At 35.2% G+C, this 12015-nt stretch overlaps 1 non-coding gene across 1 annotated transcript; it reads left to right on the top strand.

The window, feature by feature from the left end:
* The first annotated feature begins 10701 nt into the window (after positions 1–10701).
* Positions 10702–10804, top strand: LOC149214380 (U6 spliceosomal RNA). Its single transcript, XR_016251641.1, has one exon. It is a non-coding gene; the product is annotated as a U6 spliceosomal RNA (small nuclear RNA).
* The last annotated feature ends 1211 nt before the right edge of the window (positions 10805–12015 follow it).

Here is a 12015-nt window from a genome sequence, read left to right as displayed (position 1 = left end):
ACTCTGATATCGTCCCAACATTCCCACAACAAATGCAATGCCAGGTCTTGTACAGACTTGAGCATACATTAGGAATTGTTGATCTCTTAGGTCTAGTAGATCTTCTTAATGTTGTACCATCATCTTCATGAGAAGTATGTGGTTCAACTTGTTGTTCAAAAGTTCTTGGCAACTCTTGAACTCCTTGATCTACTGGAATATCGTCAGCAGCTTGTGGAACTTCAACAATTGGTTGTTCAACACCAGTTTGTACTTGAGGGGTGCTATGAATAATAACCAATCTTTCACTTGAAGTGGAAGGTTGAGATTCTGAATGATCTTTCTCAGAAACTATGTTTCTGGTTTGATCGCTCCCACTGATCAAGTCATTTTCAAGAAATTTTGCATTTCTTGATTCCACAATCCTAGTGCTGTGAGATGGACAATAAAATCTGTAAGTATGTATGATTTCTAATATGTCTGAACTCCTATTGGCACCTTTCTTTGACTTGTTGGTCTGCTTTCCCTTTATGCAGTCCACACAAGTCTCAAGATCAATAAAATCTAGAGTATTAAGTATTCCTTCATTTACCAATCTTTTAATTCTATCTATGGAGATATGACCTAGTCTCCGGTGCTATAATTTAGAGGAATCTTCATTAATAACACATCTTTTAGTGCCAGTGTGAACATGCGTTGAATCATATGTGACTTTGTTTTGTAAATTAATGCAGTAAAGACCATTAGACAAAATACCATTCCCAACATAATCAGATTTATAGAATAGACTGAAAGATTTTTCTGAAAAGTTTAAGGAATATCCAAAAGGTACAAGCCTTGAAACTGAAATCAAGTTTCTAGAAAAACTTGGAACATAAAAGGTCTTTTCTAACTCCAAAACAAAGCCACTACTTAAAGTTAAATAACATGTTCTTATAGCTTCCACATGCGAGCCCATCTTGTTTCCTGATAAGATGCTTTGCTCACCTCCCACTGGCTTCCTTAGGTTTTGCAAACCTTGCAAGGAATTCGAAATGTTGAATTGTTGATCCAGAATCAATCCACCATGTGTTAATATTAACGTTAACCATATTAGATTCATAACACACAAACGAGATTACTTCCTCAAGTTCGGGAATGTCAGAACGAATTTCAGAGAAATTTGCAGGTTGTACTACTGCATCAAAATAAAGAATCACATGCTTATGTTGAGGCTTAATAAACTTTCATGTTTTACCAATGTAAAACATGCTAAAAAGAATTGAATCAAATGACATGAATTTTTTTTTTCTCGGTAAAGACTAAATCTATTAAGAAAAATATAGTACAGACAGGAAAAGCAAAAGACCGGCAGACCGGAAATGATGGATTCATCAACCTCGGTCCCGGAGGAAGATACAAACTCAGCACTACATCAAAAAATTTGAGAGCAAAGACTGACTAACAGGCTTTTACCCCATAGGGTCAGTGACTACAACACAATGTTTTTTCCCTTTCTTTTTGTTGACTTTTGTCCAGCCATCTTGGGGAGAATGAGCTAGAACCACTTGAAGACTGGAATTTTCTATCTTCGGGAACTCCTTCTCTGATTCAGAGGATGAAGTCTCATGGGCTCGTTTATGGGAGCTTGCTGTAACATGGATGTGCCCCATAGTGTCCGTGGGCGTAACCATTGGCTGAGGCGCCTGTTCTGGTTCTGAATAGCTTTCCTCCTTCTCCATACTTGGGGAGCTAGAGCTCCCAGCTGGCGGCAGTGGACAGGGAGCCCAACGCTTGGGCTTGGATTTTGCGAAGATGCCTTTTTTCGTTCTTGCTGTCAGCGAAGGGCAGGAGTTATGCAGGTGCCCTGTTAGGTGACAATGGCGGCATCGAAAGGCAGTGTTTTCATACTCTAGAAACTGGGTCTAGACAAAGTCATTGATCTTGAGATTGATATACTCTGGCAATCCCTTGCTTAAGTCAAGCTCCACACATACTCTAGCATATGTATAGAGACCTTGCCGTTCCCTCTTGTAATCTCCCACTAAAAAGCAACCAAAGGTATTGCCTATTAGCCTGTATACTTCTGTGCGCCACAGGTGTATTGGGAGATTTGGAAGTCTGATCCATACAGGAGCTTTAGTGCTGGCTGCTGAAGCTGGGTCAAAGTCTGGAAACCATGGAGTTAAGAAGAGGCCTGCTGAACCCATGAACCAAGGGCCTTCTTCTAATGCATTTTCGTAGTGCTCGAGGTTATCGAACAACACTATAAAATATCCCTTTGCACAGAAATACACCTTGCAACGGTCGGTCCAGTTGTCCTTGATCCAGTCATAAAGATCCTTTGAGCGTGGCCAGAGCCCATTGAATCTGCAGATGATGGCCCTTTCAGCAAATTTTTGGGTTTCGTCGGCTAGATCAGAGAAGGAGATCTCAACCGAGGGAACTTCCTCCAATTTATCAACCAAAAAAGGTTTTGGTTTGGGAAGTTCCGGGGTTGCGGGAATCTCAGAGCAGACTGTGTCTTTGTAGGAGTTTGGAGGAGCAGAAGAGGATTGCCCTGCAGCTCCACCTCTTAAGCGAAAGGAAAACGCTAAAGAACTGTTGCTTTTTATGCTGTAGAAAGAGAGAGGAAGAGGATCTTTGAGCTGTTTACCTTGGAAAATAAGTCTCTGAAGGGCTGAGGGGATCCCCAGTTTGAGCTCCAGATTTTCTTTGAGGTTATGCACCAGATCTGTAGGGTTTACCCATTGCAGAATGGTTTTGCCAGATATCTATGCTATTTGAATCTGAAAGGGGGCAGAGGAATTTTCAAAAGATTTCTGGCGCAGCACGGGGCCAGAGTCTTTTGCATCTTCCAGCTCTTGACGTGAAGGAGGCTGCAGGTGAGAGGAAGTCTTCTGCTTGAGGTATTTTTTGCTCCAACGCATATCTGCTGCAAAGGGATTTGTGATTCCTCTGTTGAAACGCTGCGTCAGGGTAAAAAAGGCCCAGATCTGCGCAGCCGAGAGCAGAGAAATCTCTAAACATCGAGGATCCAGGTCCATATTCCACCCCCAAACTCGATCTTCGACCCTGTCCTTTGAAATCGACCCTAGCTCATCCGATCGGAACCGCGTCTTGCCAAAATGGGGCATGGGAACTATGCGCCTCTGTATTTCATAGACGCAAACGGATCTTCCATGCCTGAGCAGTGTGATCACGGAGGGGAACGCATCTAGACAAGCCTGGGTGAGGATCGATTGAATTAGAGTGAAAACCTCTGGATGAGAGGCTGGTGCCGCCCGGAGGTAATCGACCTGCGCCCAGAAGAAAGGGAGATACGCCGGTCTTTGTTTGTTGTAGTTTGAATCATTTAAATCCTTCCCTTCAGTGAATCCGACCCAGGGCGAGAGGGGAGCTTCAGGCATTGAGTAACCAGCGTACCGGGTTCTGGCCGTTCGAGAGCATAGCAAACCTTCAGGGGCTGCGGCGGCGCGGTCTTCTGAAACCCTAATACAGAAAAACGCCTCCATCGCAGCAGGTCCTCTGGTGTGTCGCCCCATTTTTGTTTTACTGTAGCTCAAATGACATGAAAATTGCCTGTGGGCTAAATTTTCAATTCAAACAGATTCAATAAAACTTTATGAACTTTCATGTTTTACCAATGTAAAACATGCTAAAAAGAATTGAATCAAATGACATGAAAATTGCTTGTGGGCTAAATTTTCAATTCAAACAGATTCAATAAAACTTTATGAACTTTCATGTTTTACCAATGTAAAACATGCTAAAAAGAATTGAATCAAATGACATGAAAATTGCTTGTGGGCTAAATTTTCAATTCAAACAGATTCAATAAAACTTTATGATAAAACTTATTAATTCATAACTCCTGTGGGTAGGTTATGAAATTTTATCCTAATTAATCACATAAATATAATAAAAATTCCTGTGGGATAAAATTTATTATATTCAGTGTAATTAATTACAATTTAATGTCTAAATAATCTTTATGTGATCTTGCCAATCAATATATAATTTTATTTAATTAAAGATGCTGTGGCTATTCTCTAATTAATTAAAATTATATGGATCACTAGACATTATTTTGTTGCATAAACAAAACTTAACCAGAGAGAAAAATAATGTTTACTGAAAGGAGTAAGTCAAAATGACATTTTAATAAACTCCATATAACTGTAATAATTCTCCAGCAAATCAAAATTAAGGTTAAAGCAGTCAGTATTACCAAAATGACTACAAATTGATTGTTCAATTTATAAACTTAACCCGGAGATTGACTGAAGCAGCTTTGATCTACTTTGCACTTGCATAGCAAATGCAGTTCGAAGACTAGCTGGCTTGACTTCAGGCTCCGTCCTTAAGTTTATAAAACAACAAAATAGACCAGAAAACAAGCTATTTTGCTCACAAGATAAATAGAATTAAAATCAAATTTACATTCCTTAGTCTAACTGTCCCATAATTTATTTAAGACTAATTCTTAAATTAATTACAAAATGGGCTCTAAACAATTTGCAAACAAAGCTGCAAATTTGAAATATTATTTATATATAATTACATAAAATTTCATGTGAGCCTAAACACATGCTAACACACAAAATTGTGCAAGTCTTTAAGGCTGCTAACTACACCACTAGATGTGTCAGCTAGAAGCCTTGCTACATAAAGACATCCATTTGAAAATATGGGCCAAGGCCCAATGAGTCATTTGCCATTGCACAGTCGCAATGCAGCTTTATATTGCAATTCAGGGAAATATACAATCAAGTAAAATACCCTGTAAAAATTATCAAATAACAGTACAGTTATTATAAACCCATTATCAACTTTGTATAAATCTCTATACCATTTCCAATTAAAAAAAAACTCTCCCTTTAATATGTATTCAACCTTAAAACATATAACAAAACAAAATAAAAAGATAATTTTTAAAAAACCCATTGAACCTTATGCATAAACCCGTTAGCCTTGATTCACACTTCCTTGATTTACATTGTGGAAACGGTTTATAACTAACACCGAAAACCAATTCATACAAACCAGTGGGAATTTATATAGTTTCCGAGTTTCTCGATGGCCATTTTGGAACGATGATTTCAACTATAATATGGACACTACAAGAGATTATGAGTTTATAGTTGGTGCTATTAATTTAACAATGAAAACACCAAAATAGGTGAAAAAAAAAAATAACGATAATTGAAACATATGATGAATCGTGATTGTTCTTAATTAATGTGATCGTCCAATAAGTTTTCAAAACCATTAAAAGAAGTACTAGGTTTTAACTTTAAACCTTAAAAAAAATTGTAAACATCAGTCAGATAATTCATTGCGATTGGCTTATCATAGTTTCAAGAAATCTCTAAGATAAAAGCCAATTAACCATAGATAGAATTTAATATTTTCGCGGGTTTTCTAATTTTAGTTTGCTATCGAAATTTCAGACCCTAAGACGCCGTTACCTCTTGGTTTTGAGTATGGGGAAAGCAATGCTGGACTATCATCTCTTCCTCCAAATTTGCTATTTCTTAACTTATGGAAAAATAGCAGAACTTTAAAAAGTGCATAGAATTTAGTAAGACTTCGAAAATCTTAGCTAAATTTAGCCCATACCTGTTCAACAAGAGGCACGGTAGGCGCCAGAAAAATGCAGACATTCCTCCTAGCCTTTTTATAGCCTGGGCGAACTCTTGGATTAGCAGAACAACTATGAGATTCTTTCCTCACCCTGTTTCTAGGTACACTATGATATTCTCTTCCTTAGCTTTCTCGCATAGTTGTAGCTGATATCTTCTGGCAATCTCTTTGGGATCCTTCTGTTGGCGTCCACAACAGAAGTGTCTGTCGAGAATTTCTCATTCCCGTGGAATGGCAGGTCACTTATCTTCACCATCGCGAAATCTTTGCCCGTACTTGTATCGATATATATCTAACATATATACACTTGAATGCAATTAAAAATTTTAATTTCACCATTAATTAAAAAAAAATTGAAGTTCTCGTGTTGAGAAATTTTTTATATTATTCTAAGCTGCGAGCTCGATCACTACCCGCCTCATTCGAATTCAAATCTCGGGTATAAAGCATAATTTCGGTCTCACAGAGCCACTAAAATCGCATGAATAATCAATCAGTCTTCCAAAAACATTTCGCCCTATAGCCAAATGCGAGATATGTCCAATGCAATTCCATGCGTATGGTAGACCATATCTCGTCAGCATGCTTTGACTACTCTGACAAAATAGACCGATTGTTTCCCAAAGTTCATGGCTGATAGGCACGTTCTCTTTATGATGTATGTGCATATCAATATAAGAAAATTGCGTGAAGAAAGTGAAGGTTCGAAACTAACTCCACCATTAAAACAATAAGTGGAGAAGAAGAACAGCAGTGGAGAAAGCATCGAAGCAGCAGAAACAACACCAGCGAATGAAATGAAACGAAGCAATATAGAACTGACGATGAGATTCAGTCGAATAAATGAAAATAAAAATCACTTAAAATATTCGAATCCACACCAAGGCATAGGTAAACTCCGCTCTGATACCAACTGTTAGAAAACTAATAAACTTAAACAACGATTCTGCATGCGGAAAGAACTGAAAAGAATCACTAAAACTTAATGCCCAGGGATACGAATTACCTCCAGCCATTGGTGAAACTGTTGATGCAATTTCCTTCTGAAACACCACGCTCCAACTGCACATGCAAAAAGGAAAGAAGACAGTTGATCTGAAGGCACTTCCAAGCTCTGTTATCTCAGCTAGATGGTGTAGAACTGAAGGGGATTGAGATAGGAGCTTGGGGACCAAACATATGAACATATAGCTAAGCTTCCATCAAGCTTCTAAAAGCTATGTGTTAGAAAAACCACAAATCAAGGTAGAGATCAGATCAAAGTGATGGACCACTTTAGTAGCTCCTAATTATAAATTTAGTAATTGCAGTTGATTTTCTTAACTTAAGGAAACTACTGCAGTTGGTTTCCTTAAGTTAAGAAAAGCTGCAATTCCATAAATCAAGGTAGCTTTTGTGTAAAATAAATGGATCTTAACATTATTGTCATTTCCAAATTCTAAAAATCAACATAATGATCCCTGCTTTCATCCATTATGGAGAACCATGTAACTTTTAGAAGAAATCATTTATCTTGATTCTAGAAAATATTTAATTTGATACCAAGAATAATTTGCTACAGAACCATATGACTTTCAAAAGAGATCACCTATCTTGATCTAAAAGATCTTTAATTCAGTACCAAGAATCCATTTCCTTCCGATAATATCCTATCCCCAAAACACATCTATCACAATATCCTGTGATATTGTTTCTTGGTTCAAATATGTGAAGGCCATTATTATTGATGGAAGAAAATTGAAGATAAAAGCAAATTCAACATGACGTTTAACATGAAAACTTACATACTCGAATAAAGTTGCTTCCTCCCTACAGAGGTAGTTGCTTCCTACTTACATAGACATATGACATTCTGTTATTCCTTTTCTCTTAGATCAAAAATACAACCAGTGGCTTACCTTCCTTACTAGTTTGGGACGGCTATAAATTGTTAAGACAAACCTACAAATTAGCTTCCCTTCATTACTAGTTTGGTATGGCTATAAACGGTTAAGACATGCCTACACATTACTTAAAACTAAACTACTATTCAAGCCCAACTTTTTTCCAAGTACAAAGCATGGATCAGAGAATGTAACACTAGTAACTCACTGAAGAAGAAAATATAAGTTCCATTACTTGAATCTTAAGAGTTCAACTCTCCCTACTTACTGGGCCTACAAATTCATTTAAGTAATGGAGAAAATGAATATGGTACTCAATGATTTGTTGTATAAAAGTATCAAACATGCCATAGGAGATGAAAAATATTTATCCTCCCGAGTTGTATGGTTACATCCTGTGACCCACTATAAAATAATTTTTGTTATAATTTTCACAAATATCTGGTTTATGTAGAGCTCTCCATTCATTGGGAATGCAAATTCATTTTTTTAATGAAAAAGTCATGTTTTCTATAATTGTCATAGATATCGCGTTTATGTACAACTCTACATTAATTGTGCATACAAATTCATTTTATGTAATACAAAGTTCTCTCTTGAGTGGACATGGTATGCAATGGTGTTTGATGTAGAACTCTCAAATATTCACTATAATTAAAGAAATATCCATCCGCAAGCTTGTATGGCTATACCAATCATTAAATTGCATTTTTATGATTTTTAATAATATTGAAAAAAAAATTTTTTTTCAAAGTTAAACATTATAAATTGCATTAGTCAATGTTAAACTAATAGTGTTCAATGGAAAAATTGATTCCTCTGTGTTCACAATGGCCAATATTGCCAATGTTCGTCATGTAAAAATTTGTCGTTATATCAACAAATATAGAATTGGGATTTGGGCAAATATCCACCATATATATAACGAATTGTGTAAACTCTAAATCAAAATTAATTTTTTTTCTTATAGCATTGATAAATGGTTTAAATACTTGTGCAAACCAATAACAATGTGTGCTTGGAAAGATACACTATGTGCAATCCACTACAAAGGTAATATATTTATAGCATATCAAATGTATTTCAAATGTGTTTACCAAATGTATTGAAGAGAAATTTGTTTACCATATTGAGCTTGAATTTATTTTATTTTTTATTTACATTCTATTATGCCTTACACTTATATGATACTTATCTAATTGTTTCATATTGTTTCATTTACATTATATTTTAATAAACAAAATCTTCATAACCATCCTAACTTAACTTTTTTAATAAAAATGATTGTAAATCAAATGAATTATACATATATATTCCATAAATTAGAAAACTAAATTAATTATTACCTCCATATGTGTGTCTCTTTTGAAATACGGTTTATAGAATTTAAGTTTAATTATCAATAAGTAATAAATGAATGGTACTTATTTAATGGTATTTAACATTTTCATAATATCCACAAAATATATACGTTGATAAGCATGTTTATTTTTGAAATTAGTGTCTTATACATCAATTTGGTGTCTAGCTTAACCTCACCAAAAAAAGAATTTATTTTATATTAAAATAATGCTTCTTGAATTGTAATTTAATAATCAATAATTATTAGTTGAAATACTTGCTATCAATTAATAAATAACACCAATGAAATAACACTGACAACTTACGTATATCAACTGATTAAAAAGCACTTGATGAAAGAACACCAACAATTTACGTGTATACATTTATGATTGAATTTATTAGATGTAGCCATATAACTAAAATTCCTGCACTTCAAAATTTTTGTCTACTGTGTCTTTTCTTACGCAGTTGTCTATAACGCAACTCTTTGAAAGCCTTTCCGGCGGGTTTTTCCGGTCGAAATCCGGCAGGAATTTATTGGAATCGCAAGTTTGATAGCTAGTTTCTGCACAATGAAAGCATCCCAAGGGTTTTCCAGGGTGCTGAATCCAAATATGCAGTTAAAAAACCATTTTAACTGCAACAAATCAAGATTTAACCTCAATTTCTTCCGCCGGATTCCGTCACCGGAATCTCCAAAAAGACGCATTATAGACAACTCCCTTTTCTTACTCCAAACTTTGTCTACATCGCTAGCGGGATCAGTAATCCAAGTGTATATTTTCAGGGGCTTTGCTACTTTTCGAGCTAGTGATGCCGTTTTTGGGCTGAATTTTCCAATGAAGGGAAAGGATCTAACTACAAGGTGGAATTTTATATATCCTAGTCATCAGTGTGTGTCTTGCCTAGAACTTGTTATCATGGTAACTTTGAATATGTAGAATGTAATATGACATGGAAGATGTTGAGAATAAGGTAGATTTAGATGTAAAATATACATCGAAGTTAGGATTTGAGTGGTAATAGTTTAGAATTTGAACAAGGTTGGTTGCTTGGAATTTCCCTCTTCTAAATAAATTTTAGAATGTAAATGTGCCTTTACGATTGAACAACATTGTAATTAATTTTTTTGGATTATATTCTTGGAGTTCTAGGTGTTATTAGTATATGATAATGTTGAATCAATGAAACTTACAAAAAAAAAAAAATTCTCAAAAAGTTAGGGGATCAAGTGTTTGAAGCCCTTATAGCCTAGAAGAAACAAGTATTATGGGATTGAAGAAAAGGAAAATCAAGAAGTGAATATTGCATTCAACAAAATCTGAGTACTTTTGAGCTTCTCAATAATTTCATAAAGCTAATTAACATGTATTGTAGTCTATTATGCCTTTGAAAACTTTGAAGATATTGGGGATCAAATTCTTTGGAATTCTCTGCACACTATGCTAATATTTCTTATTTATTATTATTGGGAATAAAGCTAATTTTGTGGTCAAATAATCACTATGAATTTGTTAAGGATGTTGCTGAAATGTTTGGTGCGAGTATAATTTCAGTATTCATAGGACTATACCTCCAAATATTTTGATTACCTTCATCGATTTTGTATAATTATGACAGGATCTATATCCTTGGAAATTTTATCAAAGTTTCTAATCCAAATTCTTATATCGTCAAATTCAAACCATCATAAGATTTTTCCCAAAATAATCCATTATTGTTTGTTCAAAGCTTTTATAGATATATTTAAAACCAGAATGTGTCACCTCTTGTTCAGAATGTTAAGTTTTGTATTTACCATATCCATATTTTGATTTACTTCAAATAGGGGGAACATTTCATAGCATTGTTAATTACCAAATTGATGATTATCTATTCTAAGACATATTATAAAATGGGAATGATGCAGAGAATATTAGCATGGCCCTTGCCTAAGGATGACATGCTCAAATCTATAAAATTACCAAATTGACGATTACACAGTGTTTTTCATTGGAAGAGCACAAGATATCATCCGCTAATGAATGATCAATTTGAAATTATTGTGAAAGGTAAACATGTTCAAGTTAAACCATCCCCAAAGGAATTGAGATGAGTGGGGAGGCAAACATATTCGAAGGAATCCACTATTATAACCAAGTCATCTTGGCTTCGTCCTCATTTCTAAGCCCGACCCCTCTTATCGGGTTGGCTATCTCATCCCTCTAAAATCCATTTTTTCACAATAAATTCCAATTCATGTGCCCTTTTTTTATTCATACCCTTTGAAATTATCCAAAAAGGCCACAACATGTTTCTTGAATTTCTCCATTTCACTTCCATAAGAGCCCTTCTCTTATTTTTTGAACATGAAGCCTACTTCTCTGATTGCTGGAGCTACAAAATCAAGTTGGTCCCCTGATTTGAACATGGAAATCCATTGGTATAACTTTTGCCCTCCTTCATGATCATATCCCATATAATAGACAACAAATTCCACCATAATTAACATGATCATACAAACATCCATCATGGAAATTGCCACCAAGCAGCTAGAAAATTAGGGGTAGTGTTTGCTCAATTGCAATTTTGATAGCACTCGACATCATAGCAATGGCTTTCTCTATCTACAAGTATCCACTAATAGGAAAAGAGAAAGAAAAAATCAGTTGTTGATAAGTCTAAAACTTTTAAAATTTTGTTTCAGATATTTGTTATGTGGAACTTCATTCTCCATCTTTTTTATTTTCAGTTGAAGAAGTGCTTCCAGGCAGTGACAAGCTTAAGGCATTAGAGGATCGATCTAAAGCTCCAACAGAACCAGACACATAAACATAGGTAGATGTGCCAATGATGTTTTCTTCCAAACAAAATGTAAATACGTTCCCTTTCCCGATAGGCTCTAGAAAGAAGAAAAAATTCCTCCAAAGAAACTCCCCTTAAAAACACCTTTGGTGTAAAAATCCCCTGTGAGCATTACATATTGTACACTATAATTATCAAAGTTGTTGCATTGCTTACTGCAAACTATTACAAAAAATTCATTAACATGGTATGTTACAAGTAAATAACTTGTTTATATTTGTGTGTTTCTAGTGCATTTCAAGTAGTTATAGTTACCCTAACATGACACCATCGTATTGACATGTGACATGTTTGTGGTGTAGTACACTAACATTTACACTCTTGAGACAGCCAAAGGTGG

The sequence above is a fragment of the Pinus tabuliformis genome, chromosome 1_1, assembly GCF_031772625.1.
Source record: "Pinus tabuliformis cultivar Carrire ecotype Pingquan chromosome 1_1, CPIR1, whole genome shotgun sequence".
In the NCBI taxonomy this organism is placed as follows: domain Eukaryota; kingdom Viridiplantae; phylum Streptophyta; class Pinopsida; order Pinales; family Pinaceae; genus Pinus; species Pinus tabuliformis.
This window is presented reverse-complemented; position numbering and strand designations above follow the sequence as displayed.